The sequence below is a fragment of the Electrophorus electricus genome, chromosome 21 (genome assembly GCF_041902795.1).
Source record: "Electrophorus electricus isolate QZ-2024a chromosome 21, ASM4190279v1, whole genome shotgun sequence".
In the NCBI taxonomy this organism is placed as follows: Eukaryota; Metazoa; Chordata; class Actinopteri; order Gymnotiformes; family Gymnotidae; genus Electrophorus; species Electrophorus electricus.
The window spans coordinates 18,516,703-18,530,000 of NC_137517.1; the positions used below are offsets into that span (position 1 = coordinate 18,516,703).

General features: G+C 40.1%; 1 long non-coding RNA gene and 1 pseudogene across 2 annotated transcripts in view; both read right to left on the reverse strand.

Annotated features, from left to right (window-relative positions):
* LOC113568751 (cell adhesion molecule CEACAM5-like) overlaps positions 1-10,330 on the reverse strand; it is a 159,962-nt pseudogene extending 149,632 nt beyond the window's left edge. Inside the window, exons 1-8 of the transcript XR_014119268.1 lie at positions 10,041-10,330; positions 9,596-9,937; positions 8,254-8,532; positions 7,715-7,963; positions 6,253-6,552; positions 2,306-2,584; positions 1,790-2,038; positions 364-663 (exon numbers count right to left, since the gene is read on the reverse strand). The product of XR_014119268.1 is annotated as a cell adhesion molecule CEACAM5-like (transcript). The remainder of the gene's footprint in view (positions 1-363; positions 664-1,789; positions 2,039-2,305; positions 2,585-6,252; positions 6,553-7,714; positions 7,964-8,253; positions 8,533-9,595; positions 9,938-10,040) is intronic.
* Positions 10,331-10,686: 356 nt separating this feature from the next.
* The window catches only part of LOC145652935 (uncharacterized), a 3,202-nt gene continuing 590 nt past the window's right edge, over positions 10,687-13,298 (reverse strand). The window contains exon 2 of the long non-coding RNA XR_014119219.1: positions 10,687-11,795. This is a non-coding gene — a long non-coding RNA (uncharacterized LOC145652935). The remainder of the gene's footprint in view (positions 11,796-13,298) is intronic.

Here is a 13,298-nt window from a genome sequence, read left to right on the forward strand (position 1 = left end):
AGAGCTGATTTGTTGTTATAAATTTTGTGTATCACTTTTAAGGTCCATTATAGGTTTATAGTAACATAATAACACTAAGATAACAAGAAAAGAAGTAAGTTTGCATTTCAGTTCCAGTACCATGTAGTGTAACTGTAATTACAGTACAGCTCTAATACAATGTAGTGTAACTGTAATTACAATATATATCTAATACAATGTAGTGTGTAATTACTTTACATCTACTATTTCCATTTTGCCTAGTAAACACAATACATGGAGTGTGTATTATGATTCTGAATACAAATAGTGTAAATTATTTAACAAACAATAATTTAAGTTATTGAAATAGACATTAAATTCCTGAAATGACAGTAATCTTACCATGTACAGTGAGGGTAACAGTGTTACTGTACTGTGATGTTGTTGGTCTGTTATTTCGTGCTCCTCTACACTGGTACTGATCCCCATTAACTACAGCATCTCCACTGATGGTGAGAGTGTCTCTGTTTACAGTGTCAAACACAGACTGAGACACTGTAGTCCACTGACTCTGTGCTTTCTTCTTATACCACCACTGATATGTCCACCCATCATAACCCTGAACCTCACACTTCAGAGTGACTGACTCTCCAGTGAACACAGGACTCTGAGGCTCCACAGTCAGTGTAGTTGTGGGTAAATCTGTGGAAAGAGATGGAGAACACTGCATGTTACAGCTGACTGAGCCCCAGTGTCTTCCTGGAGTCACTCTGTATTTACATATATTATAACAAACAGGTTAGACCCACGATGCTGCATTCTAATCTGTTAATCACTGTGTTTTGTGGAGATTATCTGGAGATTATGTGGGATCTGATTGTGAACACATGATTGTGAGTCACATAAGTATTCCATCCAGTACCACCTTGGACACTTTGTCCAGTAATGTGACACTTGTAGGAGTAATGTGGTGATAGTACAGTAGGAGTAATGTGGTGATAGTACAGTAGGAGTAATGTGGTGATAGTACAGTAGGAGTAATGTGGTGATGGTACAGTAGGAGTAATGTGGTGATGGTACAGTAGGAGTAATGTGGTGATAGTACAGTAGGAGTAATGTGGTGACATTACAGGTGATTCTTAAAGTCAACAGAAATGAACACAAATGTTTTCATTGTCTAAAACGCTCCGAGCCAGTCCTTGAATTAAAATGGCCCCTAGTTTACAAACAGATACAATGCCACTGGAACCAGTTATCTACAATATATACAGCAATGTAATAGCATTTAATTTTTTTATAATAAATGAGTGTATTACATGTAAATTTAATCCTTAATTAATGTAACTGGATTCCATGTGAGCGCTTTATGTTACATTTATGTAAATACTGATTCACACCACAAGATGGGGCTGTTTCCTTGAGTACTTGGGTTACTGTAATTTGATTTCCTATTTCTGCTGTGGATAGAATATGTAGAAAACATCTATTCTGTCTCTTAGAAAATGATGGGTAATAGTTACCTTACGTGGCTTGAATGACTAAATGTAAGTAATGTATATCCATAGTCTCAAATACTCAAATGCATATGAAAATACAAATATATAAACTGAAGAGAGTTCAGTCAGGGACAGGACATGGTGTTCATGGTGTTCACAGTTAACCCAGTACAAGCATAAGTTCACTACTTGGAGTCTCACCCTGCACTGTGATGTTGACAGAATTACTGCTCCAAGATTCAGAATTATAAAATGATTTTCTTGCTAACATACATTTGAAGCTCTGGTTAAATTAGTGTAATAATAAAGATGTGAAATCTTTAAATTCTGACCTCTGACTGAGACCCAGCTGTGTGGTGACTCTCCTCTCTCTGGGTGTTTACAGTAGTAGACACCCTCATCTGACTTTGAGACAGTACGGATGGTCATTTCTCCTGCAGTCTGGGTCTGGATGAGTGATCCATCTTTATATAAATCAGCTCTGAGGTGTGATGTGATAGTGCGGCGAAGTAAACAGTGTAGAGTCAGAGGATCTCCCTCAGTCACAGGATGGACAGAACTCTCCAGAATCACATCACCATCTAGAACAGAGAAAACACTTTACTCATCTTTTACAGAGAGAAGGATTCCAGCATGAATACTGAATATTAAATAACAGGGACACAGAACATTAACACAATAAAGTAGAAAGTAGAATGTCACAACACACAGTTCACCCAGAATATGTTAAATTAACAGCTTTTTATTAACTCTAGTTTTCTTAGTTCTATATATTGTGAACTATAATATACAGTCATCAAACATTTCCTTTTCTCCTTAACTAGTGAGTGCACTACATGCAGACTCACTGTGCACTGTGATGTTAACAGGATTGCTGCTCCCTCCAGATTCAGACTGACACCAGTACACTCCAGTGTAGGCTGTGTGGAGGTATCTGATGGTGCATGTAGATCCTGTAACTGATCCCCAGAGTGATGAACAATCTGACACCCTCCCACTGTGTGTGTATCCTCTCACTCTCCATCCAGTAGAGTCACTCTGTCCCTCACAGCTCAGTGAGAGAGAGTCACCTCTAAAGTGTTGAGTTCTGCTGGGACTGATGATCAGAGAGTCTGGAGGAGACAGACCTTAGATACAGAAATTATACATCACATGTTATTATTATTGCCTTATCATAGCAGGAGTGTAAGGAACACATTTAACATGGAAAGATTACAACCATTGTGTTGATTGGTCTGATGATAGAAAATAATTTTAATAAAATCTGTTTAATAATATCTAGGTAGTGACATCTATCTAAGATCATGATAAACGTGACACACGTTTATTAACACGCCATCAAGACAACGACACTCACGTATAACATAAACAGTGAGCATGAATACAGCTACAGCTAACACGGACACCATGAACATTGTGACCATAAACATGAATGTAAACATGAGGAAAGACTGACAACAACGCACACACCAACAAGGGTTTAAATATTACAAACATAACAAGACTAAACCAGATGCAGGTGTGTGCTGACAGCTGGCCGTGGTTACAAATAGGACGAGTCACAAATAGTCGACGAGAAACTCCCACTGCATACGGCGGGCCATACCACGTGATCAGTGGGAAGGTAATAAAAAGAGTGTTTACAGGGAAAAGAGACTCAACATTGCATTAGACATGATAACATTAACCATCAGGGAGTACAGGCCAGAGCCCTAGTAGAGGCCTCTGCAGGCTTCAGTAAAGGATCATGGGTAGGTTTTGGTGGAACTCAAGGTAAGATATACGACCTCTCCACCAGACTCAGGACTGTAGAGAAAAACATCTTCTTTAGGACAAGGTCAAGAGAAGCCTTCTCTTGGAATGTAGCGGTAACAGCTTCCAACTGGTGTGGGTGTTGAATATCAGTTTGCAAATTGAGGTTGTTACGGAAAGATGTGTGTGTGTCTGTGTGTGTGTGTGTGCGTGTGTTCCAGATTCAATGCCAGGATATCCACCCTGTTTTCCACCCACCACGTTCCTTGCCGGGTTTTCTAGCCAACTGTGTCGGCTATTTAAAAGGCCGTCCCACGAGAGAGGAAGAGGAAGACAGCGAGTAAGGAGACTGTGTGTTAGCTTGGAGTTTGTTTGGCTGTGATTGAATATTTGTATGACTTGTTGTGTATCACCTTGTATTTCCACATTTTTGAACTTCGTCTTTGGCTTCGCCCCTCCTGCTTCGGTAGCTGTGTATACATACATATATATAGATTGTGTAAAGAGTGTAAATATTGTTTGTTTGGTACATTGGTGTTGGACACTGGTGGTAAGGAGTGACTGCAGTTTTTGTTGGGTGTGGGTTTTGTCTGTTTGTGTCAGGAAGTTAGAAAAGTTTGTTCTATGTTTCTTGTGTTAATAGGATTAGTTAGGGTATAGTTTTATTTCCTTAGTGTGGGTTTTGGTTATTATTTTGGCCTGGGTCACTCCTGAAGGAATTGCACCAGTAAGATTATTTGTAAATCATAACCTCTGTACAATACACTAAAAAAACCTTCCATTTGTGCTTCTGTTTGTTTTGTTGCTGTTCATTTTTTTCCACAACTTCTGTTACGTTAGACATTTGCACTTCTTTTTCCTTGTTACAGCCTCACAGCCTGACAGGGTCATAACAAAGTAATAAAATGATATTGTAAGCAGAAAAATAGGGAAGGTCCAGAATAAACTGGTTTCATGCTGGAAAGACCTCTGTAGGCTTCAGTGTAAATCCTCAGGAGGCCTCTGACAGGACTCTAGGGGCCTCAGTCGAGGGGGAGCCTTGCTTCAAGGACGGGACAGCCCGGCCAAGCACCGGAAGAAACAATATGGACATCACTGGAAGAACCAATATGGGCATCCGGTGATATAGAATATGATCGCCTTTAAAAAGTAGAAGTAGTTCAGGATGAACGTAATGGTAGCAAGAACGGGTTGGTGTAAGTATTGAATATCAATTTGCATACATTGAATAATGTTTGGTGTGGAGAACAATAGTGGAACCTGGACAAGTATTATGAAAAAATAAAAATGGTGATATAAGGGTCCTTGAAGAAAAGGAATAAAGGTGAGCCCACCTGAGACTGTTAGACATTCTCCAGATAATGCCTCATTTATAACATTGAGCTCAGAATAAAGACGGGACCAGCGCTTCTCTTCAATTAATTCCAGAGTCTGCATCTTTATTTCTATTTAGTGTGTATTGAGTAAACAGTCTTGAACTTAGGAAGCTCTAGGAACGACTATATGTTGACAAATGTTTGGTTTGGATGTAATGAAGGTGAATGCAACGCTGGTATGTAAAAGAAGGTGGGGTGAATACATAATTACTTAGCTCCTCTGCTGCTGTCTGAGAGGAGCTCAACATGGGAAACAGTGATTGATGTTTCACAAACACACACACACACACACACACACTGCTGTTGTTTGTCCTCACCAGTGATCCATAGTGGCTGTGTGTTGCTGTACTGTGTCTGATAGGCTGGTTCTCCTCTCTCTGCTCTGCACAGATAAACTCCTGTGTGATGTAGAGCAGCAGGACTGAGAGTGTAGGAGCCTCCAGCTCCTCTGATGCTGTCTGAGAGGAGCTCAACACAATACCTTACATAGCCATGATTGTGTATTACTGGAGTTAAACATTCTCTGTAGGGAACAGCTCTGTACCAGCTGAATGTCCAGCCTGTAGAGGAGTGTCTGACCTCACAGCTTAGACTCACTGAGACTCCTTCAGTCAGCCAGATCTGTACAGACACATTCAGTAATGCCTGGGGTCTCTCTGTAATGCAGCAAATATAAAATCCTGGGTGTTTAAAATCATGCACACACAATAACAACCTTGCTATGAATGTCTATTGGCCGAATTCACAGTCCAAACTCACCTGACACAGTTAATGTAACAGCATTACTGATCTCTGAGCTCTGAGAGTCTCTTCCCCTGTACCCTCTGCAGGTGTATGTACCACTGTCATACTGTGTAACAGAGCTGATCATGTATGGATTGTATGTGGTGTGTGGGTAGAGACTGTAGTTATTCTTATACCAGCTGTATGTCCACCCTGTATGTGTTATGGTTTCTCTACTCAATATTTGTGTCCAATTAGACTGCACAGTCAGAACCAGCTCAGGCTCCATTGTAGAAATCACACAGTATTTAAATTCTGCTCACCTCTCAATAAGATCATGTGTTGGAATCTTATAAAACCTACTAAAACTGAACACTGGCTGCTGGTCACTGAGAAGTACACGTCTCTCTGCTCCAGACTATGTGAGGTCACTGTGTACTCTCTTCTTCAACACAGAAGGGGGCGCTATTAGTGAGATCAGGTCTTGTAGTGCAGGGGGGAAACAAATGCCTTTAAAGTAGGGCTGTCAAAATAAAAGTCCCGTAGGACCACAGTACAGCCCTGTTCAGTGTTTCACCTGCACCAACAGAGCTGATTTGCTGTTATAAATTTTGTGTATCACTTTTAAGGTCCATTATAGGTTTATAATGACATAATAACACTAAGATAACAAGAAAACAAGTAAGTTTGCATTTCAGTTCCAGTACCATGTAGTGTAACTGTAATTACAGTACAGGTCTACACCATGCAGTGTAACTGTAATTACAATATATATCTAATACAATGTAGTGTAACTGTAATTACTGTTTTTCATTTTTGCCTAGTAAACACAATACATTGAGTGTGTATTATGCTGCTGAATACAAATATTGTAAATTATTTAACGTACAATAATTTAAGTTAATGAAATAGACAGTAAATTCCTGAAATGACAGTAATCTTACCATGTACAGTGAGGGTAACAGTGTTACTGTACTGTGATGTTGTTGCTCTGTTATTTCGTGCTCCTCTACACCGGTATTGATCCCCATTAACTACAGCATCTTCACTGATGGTGAGAGTGTCTCTGTTTACAGTGTAAAACACAGACTGAGACACTGTAGTCCACTGACTCTGTGCTTTCTTCTTATACCACCACTGATATGTCCACCCATCATAACCCTGAACCTCACACTTCAGAGTGACTGACTCTCCAGTGAGCACAGGACTCTGAGACTCCACAGTCAGTGTAGTTGTGGGTAAATCTGTGGAAAGAGATGGAGAACACTGCATGTCACAGCTGACTGACCCCCAGTGTCTTCCTGGAGTCACTCTGTATTTACATATATTATAATAAACAGGTTAGATACATGATGCTGCATTCTAATCTGTTAATCACTGTGTTTTGTGGAGATTATCTGGAGATTATGTGGGATCTGATTGTGATTGGAGTGCAAAATCTGAACACATGACTGTGAGTCACTTAATTATTCCATCCAGTACCACCTTGGACACTTTGTCCAGTACTGTGACTCTTGTAGACGTAATGTTGTGATGGTACAGTAGGAGTAATGTGGTGATGGTACAGTAGGAGTAATGTAGTGATAGTACAGTAGGAGTAATGTGGTGATAGTACAGTAGGAGTAATGTGGTGATAGTACAGTAGGAGTAATGTGGTGATGGTACAGTAGAAGTAATGTGGTGACAGTACAGGTGGTTCTTAAAGTCAACAGAAATGAATACAAATGTTTTCATTGTCTAAAACGCTCCGAGCCAGTCCTAGAATTAAAATGGCCCCTAGTTTACAAACAGATACTACGCCACTGGAGCCAGTTATCTACAAGATATCCAGCAATGTAATAGCATTTTATTTTTCTATAATAAATGAGTGTATTACATGTAAATTTAAGCCTTAATTAAAGTAACTGGATTCCATGTGAGCGCTTTATGTTACATTTATGTAAATACTGATTCACACCACAAGATGGGGCTGTTTCCTTGAGTACTTGGGTTACTGTAATTTGATTTCCTATTTCTGCTGTGGATAGAATATGTAGAAAACATCTATTCTGTCTCTTAGAAAATGATGGGTAACAGTTACCTTACGTGGCTAGAATGACTAAATGTAAGTATTGTATATCCATAGTCTCAAATACTCAAATGCATATGAAAATACAAATATATAAACTGAAGAGAGTTCAGTCAGGGACAGGACATGGTGTTCATGGTGTTCACAGTAAACCCAGTACAAGCATAAGTTCACTACATGGAGTCTCACCTTGCACTGTGATGTTGACAGAATTACTGCTCCAAGATTCAGAATTATAAAATGATTTTCTTGCTAACATACATTTGAAGCTCTGGTTAAATTTTAAGCTCTGGTTAAATTAGTGGAATAATAAAGATGTGAAATCTTTAAATTCTGACCTCTGACTGAGACCCAGCTGTGTGGTGACTCTCCTCTCTCTGGGTGTTTACAGTAGTAGACACCGTCATCTGACTTTGAGACAGTACGGATGGTCATTTCTCCTGCAGTCTGGGTCTGGATGAGTGATCCATCTTTATATAAATCAGCTCTGAGGTGTGATGTGATAGTGGGGTGAAGTAAACAGTGTAGAATCAGAGGATTTCCCTCAGTCACAGGATGGACAGAACTCTCCAGAATCACATCACCAACTAGAACAGAGAAAACACTTTACTCATCTTTTACAGAGAGAAGGATTCCAGCATGAATACTGAGTAATACATAACAGGGACACAGAACATTAACACAATAAAGTAGAAAGTAGAATGTCACAACACACACAGTTCACCCAGAATATATTAAATTAACAGCTTTTTATTAACTCAAGTTAACAGTTTTCTTAGCCAGTAACTGATAGTTCTATATATTGTGAACTATAATATCCTGTTATCAAACATTTCCTTTTCTCCTTAACTAGCGAGTGCACTACATGCAGACTCACTGTGCACTGTGATGTTAACAGGATTGCTGCTCCCTCCAGATTCAGACTGACACCAGTACACTCCAGTGTGGGATGTGTGGAGGTATCTGATGGTGCATGTAGATCCTGTAACTGATCCCCAGAGTGATGAACAATCTGACACCCTCCCACTGTGTGTGTATCGTCTCACTCTCCATCCAGTAGAGTCACTCTGTCCCTCACAGCTCAGTGAGAGAGAGTCACCACTAAAGTGTTGAGTTCTGCTGGGACTGATGATCAGAGAGACTGGAGGAGACAGACCTTAGAAACAGAAATTATACATCACGTGTTATTATTATTGTCTTATCATAGCAGGAGTGTAGTGAACACATTTAACATGGAAAGATTACAACCATTGTGTTGATTGCTCTGATGATAGAAAATAATTTTAATAAAATCTGTTTAATAATATCTAGGTAGTGACATCTATCTAAGATCATGATTGTGTTTATTGAGGTAACATAACAGCCCGAATACCGCAGGGCAAGGAGCAGTACGTACAGACTCCCTTGATGGTGACACACGTTTATTAACACACCATCAAGACAACGGCACTCACGTATTACATAAACAGTGAACATGAATACAGCTACAGCTAACACGGACACCATGAACATTGTGACCATAAACGTGAATGTGAACATGAGCAAAGATTCACAACAACGCACACACCAACAAGGGTTTAAATACTACAAACATAACAAGACTGAACCAGATGCAGGTGTGTGCTGACAACTGGCCGTGGTTACAAATAGGACGAGTCACAAATAGTCGACGAGAAACTCCCACTGCATGCGGCGGGCCATACGACGTGATCAGTGGGAAGGTAATAAAAAGAGTGTTTACAGGGAAAAGAGACTCAACACTGCATAAGACATGATAACATTAAACATCAAGGAGTACAGGCTAGAGCCCGAGTAGAGGCCTCTGCAGGCTTCAGTAAAGGATCATGGGTAGGTTTTGGTGGAACTCAAGGTAAGCTATACGACCTCTCCACCAGACTCAGGACTGTAGAGAAAAACATCTTCTTTAGGACAAGGTCAAGAGAAGCCTTCTCTTGCAATGTAGCGGTAACAGCTTCCACCTGGTGTGGGTGTTGAATATCAGTTTGCATATTGAGGTTGTTACGGAAAGATGTGTGTGTGTGTGTGTGTGTGTGTGTGTGTGTGTGTGTTCCAGATTCACTGCCAGGATTTCCACCCTGTTTGAGACTCCGCCACGTTCCTTGCCGGGTTTTCCAGCCAACTGTGTCGGCTATTTAAAAGGCCCTCCCACGAGAGAGGAAGAGGAAGACAGCGAGCTCACTGCTGTTGTATGTCCTCACCAGTGATCCATAGTGGCTGTGTGTTGCTGTACTGTGTCTGATAGGCTGGTTCTCCTCTCTCTGCTCTGCACATATAAACTCCTGTGTGATGTAGAGCAGCAGGACTGAGAGTGTAGGAGCCTCCAGCTCCTCTGATGCTGTCTGAGAGGATCTCAGCACAATACCTCACATGAATGCCATGGATGTCTGTTACTGGAGTTAAACATTCTCTGTAGGGAACAGCTCTGTACCAGCTGAATGTACAGCCTGTAGAGGAGTCTCTGACCTCACAGCTTAGACTCACTGAGTCTCCTTCAGTCAGCCAACTCTGTGGAGGCACACTCAGTACTGCCTGGGCTCTCTCTGTAACATAGCAAATATAAAATCCTGGGTGTTTAAAATCACGCACACACAATAACAACCTTGCTATGAATGTCTATTCGCTAAATTCACAGTCCAAACTCACCTGACACAGTTAATGTAACAGCATTACTGATCTCTGAGCTCTGAGAGTCTCTTCCCCTGTACCCTCTGCAGGTGTATGTACCACTGTCATACTGTGTAACAGAGCTGATCATGTATGGATTGTATGTGGTGTGTGGGTAGAGAATGTAGTTATTCTTATACCAGCTGTATGTCCACCCAGTGTCTCCTTCTCCCTGTATGTCACATCTGAGAGTCACAGTCTCTCCTCTGAACGTGATTATCAGAACTTACACTCACAACAGCTTTTTGACCAGCAGAAACATTAAACATTTGAATTCTTCATTCAGTTACTTTGAAAACAAATAAATTACACAGATCTAAATCTAAATCTACCACACCAGTCAGTGCTGTCTGGTCCTGCACATGTTTTATTACTATATAAATTCATTAATTATAAAATACATACACTAAAATGCTAAATGTGTAAATTAATACATTTAAAATAGCAAATTTTCATAAATGTCTAATGACATCATTCCATCATTCCATGTCTCATATAATAGCTGAATAGAGTTAGTAATGGCAGTTTGGGTTTTAAATAAGATATAAACAGAATATAAATTACCTTGAGCAAGTCCAGTTTGAACCAATGAAATGAGCACTATAAACATAAAAGAGGGAACATATGAATATGAACAATTAATTAATTTATTAAAGAAAACACCTGACAGCAAAACATTTCAGACACAATTAAAATAAAAGTATCATCATGTGAACACAACGGGGCGACAGTGATTTATGTTTCTGTGGACAGTGGTGTGTGCTGTGGTATGAGCAGATTCACTACTGCTGTTTCACAGTTCCACAGTGTCTGTTACTTATGGACATCCTATCCAGCATTCTCTAAGTGTTTAGAAGGTTTATGAAGAATGAACACACACTGTGTAACGTGGAGCGATAGAGAGCTGGACGCAGACGCTGAGAAGAGCGAGATTTATTAAGGGCAAATCCAGAATCTGGGTCGTTAAGACAGTCCAGGGTCACAGCACCAATACGAACAGATCCAGGAAATATATTAAACAGAAAGCAAAACACGAAAATCTGGAAAATAAATCAACAGACAAACCGAGAGAAAACAGGGTACAGATACACAGACAACAAGGCAGAACCCAGAACACTGACTGAATAAACGTGAAACAAGACAAAAGCTCAGACAACTACGGAAAACCAAAGTGCTCAAAATTCGCCTAAAATGAAACGCGTTTTATTTGTACATTTGTCAAATTTGTTTTGGACGCTTTTACGCCGCAAAATACGGCATTATTTTTCACTACGCTGTAATATACATTGCAAAAACCATCAAAAATGGCGTATTTTACACCATTTATATGTTAGTTGAAATGCCGTAAAAAGCGTCGCTTTAAGGGCTCCAAAGGTTTTGGCGTGCTTACAACGGCGTTTAAAAACGTCATTTTATAGTATGATAATGAGCTCTGCCTATTGGGTTTGACAGCCAATAGACTTGAACTTTCTTCACCACAGAGACTAGCTATATTATTTGCGTCTTTTGCTTTATACCGTTAAAATAGCATTGTACATTTCCACCTTTTGCTTGGTGGTAATTGAGTTACCATCTTAAGAATCTTCCCCCATCCCCTCCCCCCAATCTCTCCTGTCACGGTTTCTCCAGTTGGATATCCTCTCCCACAGTAGTGACCACATCTTGGTATGGTCGCTGCACCTGAGAACGCTGAATCTGATGGCATGTAGAATTGCAGTGGTCGAGGTTTAAACCCTGTAGATATAAAGGATTATTCTTAATAAGCCGTATATTAAAATCACCAGCTATAGCAGCAGAATAGCGCCCCCTACTGTTAATGTAACCTGCTCTAATCCAGAGTATTTTAAAACATTGCATTGCAATCTCTGGGACCTGATATTACATTGCACATCACCTACAGAATGATGCTTTGAACATGCAACAAAGCTTTTTACGGTGTGTCAACTGACATATAAATGGTGTCAAATATGCCATTTTTGATGGTTTTTGCAGTGTATTTTACAGCGTAGTGAAAAATAACGCTGTTTTTTGTGGTGTAATAGCGTCCAAAACGCCGTTTTTCCCCGTGCGTTTTACAAATAAAATGCGTTTCGTTTGAGGTGAATTTTGACTACTTTGGCTTTCCATAGACAAAGGCTTAGTAAAAACACAATGAGCAGATAACAGCTAGAACAATGACCAGCAAGACACTGAGGAAAACACTGGGTTTAAAAACACAACCTAACAAGGTACAAACAAGGAACAGGGGAACTAATGAAGGAGAGAGTCCTAAATGAGGGGCTGAACTAACGAAAACAAAACAAGGAATCACATAGAAACGAAAACCAGGATGAAATGTTGTTCGCCATCTCCCCATTTCTGCTGATAACATGAAGCTCTGAAAAAGAATACAGTGGAGTTGAGTATGCGCCGTCTCTCTGCTACCATGTGGTAGTGGGCCTTTTGTTAGGGGGGTAGGCATTGGTCTTCCTGGTTGAGTACATGTGTATGTATGTATATGTGCATGTGTGTGTATGTATGTATGAATGTGAGGAGTGGGTCCTTTGTTAGGGGGGTAGGCGTTGGGCTTCCTGGTTGAGTGAGTGTGAGGAGTGGGTCCTTTGTTGGGGAGGTTTTGTCTATGAATTGAGTTTGTGTTCAGCAGAGAGACTGAGGTTAGTGGTACAGCTGAGTTACTGGGTGAGTGCTCAACTTGAGGTTGAGGTTCATGTCACAGGGTTTCCTTTCATATCTATAAAATGAAGAGTCTCTCTTGTGTCAGGCTGATTACAGCCAGTCTGTGTTGGTCAAGATCATTCTTCCCCTTCTTAATATGTGTTTTCATTTATATTACAAAAAGCAAAAGGGTAATAATGTTTGTCTTGGTCATTTCCTGTTGATCGTCACCTTCCTTTATTGTTCACTCATGTTACATTTTTTGAGATTGCAGTATTTTTACCCAGTTAGTCTGTTAAAATCTTAATATACACTGTAGGTTACATTCTATCACATTTACCCCAACACACAAAACAGCCCAAGCAGTGGATGTTATCTGCTGATTTTCTACAGGGTGTTTGTAGGCTGCACTTGACTGTTTCAGCATCACACAGCATGTAGGTTTTCCCACTCATATCTGTGGTCATTCTTTGGGTTTGTTGTACTCTACTGACTTCTCAATTCCTAAATTATGTTGGTATGATCCAAATCTCAAATATACAGACTGTCCGGTTTCTATAGTGATAGTGATGTAATGGTTGT